The sequence below is a fragment of the Enhydra lutris genome, unplaced genomic scaffold (assembly GCF_002288905.1).
Source record: "Enhydra lutris kenyoni isolate GAN:26980312 unplaced genomic scaffold, ASM228890v2 scaffoldscaffold2, whole genome shotgun sequence".
NCBI classification, from domain to species: domain Eukaryota; kingdom Metazoa; phylum Chordata; class Mammalia; order Carnivora; family Mustelidae; genus Enhydra; species Enhydra lutris.
Genome location: NW_019154086.1, coordinates 5259528 through 5265061, shown reverse-complemented (window position 1 = coordinate 5265061; position 5534 = coordinate 5259528).

The window sequence follows — 5534 nt, the reverse complement described above, 5'->3', positions numbered from 1 at the left end:
CGATTTCGAAAAAACTCAGTGGTCTATGCTTTCCACACCTCCACCAAAGTTCTCTTGGCGTCCCAGTAAAGTCCATTCAGACTGTCTCAGAAAGTATCCTGAGATTGTGTGAAGCAGAAAGAACATGTAACTGAACTCTTTTGTAGAGATAAATGAGGAAACCCTATAGTTTTTCATAAATACAAATTGTTTTTAATGTGTAAGTATCCATACATCAGAGTTCTCTTCTTCCAATGAGTTTTTCCAAACTTTTAAATTGTGGCCTGATTTTAGACTGACAGAGGAGTTACAAAAATAAGATGGCTCTTGTATACCACCTTTCACCCAGCTTCCCCTGATGTTAACATCTTACATAATCACAGTGCAATTAATAAAACTAAGAAATTAACATTGTATAGTATAATACAATAGTGGACATAATAGACTATAATATAGTATAATACATAATATAATACTATAAACCACACTATCACATTATTCTGATTTCCTGTGAGCTTTTAAATGATGTTTCAAAACCTCGATTCAAAAAGCAAGCCATAAGTAGGAACCCGAACATACTGTTTCTTTCTTTCTTTTTTTTTTTTTTTAAGATTTTATTTATTTATTTATTTGCCAGAAAGAGAGAGAGAGCACAAGCCGGCAGAGTGGCAGGCAGAGGCAGAGGCAGAGAGAGAAGCAGGCTTCCCACTGAGCAGAGAGCCTGATGCGGAACTCGATTCCAGGACCCTTGGATCATGACCTGAGCCGAAGGCAGTTGTTTAACCCACTGAGTCACCCAGGAGTCCCCATACTGTTTCTTTCTGTTCACAGCAAAACTTTGGTCTTTTTTTTCTTTCTTTCTTTCCTTTTTTTTTTTTTTTGTTTGTCTTCAAGTCTTAACTTTTTGTCACGTATATTTTTGCAAATGTTCAAAATAGCTAGGTTGTATTCTGAAATTTTTAAAATTTTCATATGTATGTATGAGAAGGTACATTTGCATTTGTAATGTAAAAAGCGGCATGCTAGAGAATTGAGGGTTTGTCTTAAAGGACTGCCTAAATTATGGCCTGAGGGAGCTGTTCATCTGTTTCATCACTTGATCACAACATTTTACTAGCCAAATATTTTGTTAATTATCCAATTTATGAAAAAAAATTCAATTCCACTCCCGAGTCTACTACCAAAAGCAGTGGTTCTCAAAGTGTGGTCCTCGGACCAGCAAGTCAGCATTACCTAGGAACCCGCTGGAAATGGAAATATCCAGCAATCTGTGTTTGAGCGAGCCCTGGGTAATGCTGAAGGGGAAACATTAAGAATCTGATTAAAAGAATTGTTTTGATGACTAAAGGGAGAGGAGAGAAGGAAAGACAGAACTAATAGAGAAATTCCCAATGGGCAATTCAGCCTGTTTGTTAACAGAAAGGTCTTTCTTCAGACTTGTTTCTCAGGAATTCGATTGTATGTACTTTGTTTCTTTTTTTAAACCCAAACTTTATTCTATTTTTTTTTTTTTTTAAGTACTGTCCATGCCCAGTGGGAACTCAAGCTCACAACCCCGAGACCAGGAGTCCCATGCTCTACAGACTGAGCCAGCCAGGCGCCCTTGTACTTTGTCTCTCGTAAGTACTGACTCACCTTCCCATGCACCAAGGTTGGACCTTAGCCACCTTTTGACCTGAGTGAACTGATTCCAAAGACGACAAAGTAATTAACATAGAACTTCTCTATTGATAACCTCTTCTTCTTCCAGAAACGACTTTGATCATTTTCTGGACCCGAAATGAGTACAGGCAATCCTTACTTGGCACAGTTCTGGTATCTACAAATTTCGGTTCTGTTTTCTACAAATTTAGTTAAATGAAGACCAGTACCGCAACAATGTAGTACAAATTTCAGTTACCACATAGTGCAAATTTTCGCGGTCCTGGAAACACTAGGGAAATAACAGATGTGCATCCTGATGAATGGCCAATCAGATCTCTTCCATCAGAGTCATCTTGATGAGTGGCCAATCAAGTTATCTTCCTTCCGAGTCTGTTGCTAAGTTGTCAGTGTGTGTCTGTTAACGCAGTTCACGCAATCTGCAAAGCATGTAGTTGCTGTAGAGGCTCTTTTTAGCCAACCAACTTGAACAAAAGAAACCTTACAAAGAAGTGTCCACAGTGACCCCCAGCTCCCTGGCAGAATACAAACAGGCCTGTTAGGTGATCCACTGCGAAATATCCATAAACCCTAGCTAACCAATGGGTTACTTCACCCGACCAAAAAAAGAATTCCACACATTCCCATACCTCCTCACCCTCCCCGCTTAACTATATCACCCCCATCCCACCCTTGCCTGCCTTATTGCACACGGTCTCTCCTTTGTTCCCAACCCTCCACCATGGCCTTGGATGAATCCTTTCATCACCCCGCTGCTGGCTTCTACCTGATGGGGTCACCCTATATTTGGTGGCCCCCATCCGATCTGGACACATCACAGTGGACATTCCCAGCAATAAACCCACAGAACATTTTACAAAAATGGGTGACGGAAAGAGAATTGTCCAACAAAGATGAAAGTGCAGCGACAAAAGGAAAAGTGGTATCATTAGAAAATAAATTGGATGTCATTAGAAGTTACTGACGGGGAATGTTGATAAAGCTGCTGGACTCTAGACTCCAGGTATGTATGCAGCCAGAGGAATTTGTGACAGTGAACTCACTGACATAAACACAGACCTCAATGGGACACAAAGGATGGAGGTGTCCCAGTGGAAGTGACACTTGCAAGCCCTTCACATCAGAGCACCCTCAGAGGTGTTTCAGAACACTGAAAGCAGGAAGGATGGAATCTTGTAAGCAAAAGGAAGTTGTCAAATTATATAGTCCCCTGAGAGCTGGGATCTGTATGGATGCCTTGGCATCGACTCTCGGAGAATTAGGGGCTGAACAAATGTTTAGTGAGTTGGAACTACAGTAGTTCAGAGAGACACTATTGCCATGTCTAGTATAAGTTACTTTTAGCCTCTAGTTTAATTTCTCACTGGCTGTCATTCTTAGCAAGTTATCGATCTGACAACAATATCTAAATGATTGTCTCTTTTTTTTCTGAAAGATATATAAATACCTGTGAATTTTCTTTATTAAGCTAGGAAAGGATTTGGGGCTCTCCTGTTGTGTTTATGATGGTTAAAAGAAAGAAGGAGAGGAGGGGGTTAGAAGGGGAGACAAAGAGCAAAGACTGGAGGAAGGAGGAGAAGCTCTGTTCTCCAGCTGCCTAGCCCCCTCTGAATTGCTCTCCCTCCAATGATTCTCATTCTTTTCTTAGGGTTCAGGTCTTGTAGATCTTAGTCATTTTAAATGTTCTTATTTAAGGTTCTCATTCAGACAGCCTTTCCGTCATCTGGCGTTCATGGCCACTGAATTCCACAGCTTATTGTAAGGACTGACTCTCATGCAGGGTGCCTTGTTTCCATGTGTGTTCATGTTTTGACTATGAACTCATCTGTAGCTGTGCTTGCTTTTTGCTTAGAGAACCCATTGTGCCCCAGGCAAAAAAGAGTTCTGGCAGATCCATTCTCATTGACTCTGCCAGGAGTCTTGAGAAGTCACTGCACTGGGACATATTCTTAGGTCAGGTTCTCACTCTGGAGTTTGCGGGACTTGATTGGTAAAAGAAAACCAAACTCCAAATCTCTCTGAGGAGCCAGACTCTAAGAGGTTAACAATGAGAAGAAACTGGGTAAGGGGCACATATAGGAACTCTGGGTACTATCTTTGCAACTTCTTTGCAAACCCCAATTTATCCAAAATAAAGAGGTAATGTTTTAAAAATGAAGCCCCCCAGTTCCTAAACCAGTTAGGTAAGCTATGGAGTCAGCTTATATGCTTACTGGTCCCATTTTCATCTCCTTCTTCATTGTGGGTCTCTGCTATATCCCTTCTTCCTTACAAGTTCAGCTATGAATTTAAAATAGTCTTTGTTATAACTTATCTAACATTTCTGGGAGTTATTGTAGGGAGATTTTGAGATCCTATCAGCTCACCGTGTGTGGAATCTTAACTCCCCATCACTCTTTAATCCACATAAATCAAGCTTCTATCCCCACCATCAAAACTGTTCTGGTCAACCTTACCGTAACACTCACCTTGCTAATCAGTCATCGATTCTTAATCATGGACTCGATCTTCCATTAACATTTGAACCATTGTATATGGCTTCCTTGAAACCCTATATTCCTTTGGTTTGTCGCTTACTTCTCTGCCTTTCCTCAGACTTCTTTGTGGACTCCGGCTCCTTGGCTGACCCTTCAATGTTGAGGGCCGTTGGACTCAGTCTGCCACCCAGTCTCTTATAATTTGACACCAGTCCCTCACTGATTCTATTCAGTCTAGGGATTTTAAATGTCATATACATGCTAATGACTCTCAACTTGAGATCTTATGACTTGATTTCTTCCGTGCCTACCCCTGGGTCCCCAGACTCACGGATACTATATTACTGCCTAGTCAACATTCTTACTTGAATATCAAACTTATTATTACCCAAACTGAAATCTGGATTAGGTTCTAATGGTAACAGAATAGGTTGTCCCCCATACACCTGTGGTAGGCCTGGGCCAAGTCTGGTGATGTGGCAGCAAAGAGAACAGAACAAAAAAGCCCTGAGGCATAGCAAAACCCCCTCTGTGGAGTAGCAGTAGACTTTTCAGTGTGAACTTGGTCCTTTCCCATGTCTAACAGTACGAGAGAGTAAAACCACAGTTATCTGCATTAAACACCAAATTTCTAGTGTACCTTCATGAGGGCCCTCAATCCAGAAACCTAGTATATTTGGAGAATAAACCTCTAGACTAGCCAGCATGGAAGGAAAGTTGCCTAACTCTATGGGGGTAGGGAAGGAATTCCCGAAGTCTTTTTCTTCTTTCTTTTGTCTTCATTTAATGCCACATTTATTCTCATTGCATTGGGCTGGGAAAGGAAAGAGTCATGAGTATAGAGAATTGTTCTATGCCATTATCTTTCAGACAGCAGTGGGATCCTGGTTCCAATTTTCTTTGAGTTCAGGATCTGAATCCGAGTCAGAGGAGGCTGACACCTGTTGGGAGCTGGGGCCGGCTAGGAGACAGGCAGGAAACCAGAATATACTTGACTTTGGAGGTTGCGTGTCTCAGAGCTCGAATTCAGGTACCTGAGGACCCTCCAGGTAGATCACATGGGAAATACAAATGGTGCAAGCCTAGGGCTGGGCTCAGGAGGTGGGAGGTCAACCCCATGTGCATAGGAAGGACCCGAGAAGCCACTATCCTCTCGTCTGTACCCCAGGATCCTGGGAAGGGCCTCTGCATAAGGACAGGACCAGGTTTTCTCCTCTGGTTGGCCTCTTGAATAGTAGAGAGTAAATCCTGCAAATTGATGAGCATCTGGAGACATTTTTGCCATTTTCCTTCAGGCCCCTGTGCTTGAGACCCTGGCCAGTCGCTGTTGACCATACATGATTCTCCATCCTCACTCCTTCACATGCAAGGGGTTCCCGTTCTTGTAGGAAACTCTGGATTTCCTAGTCCATCTAA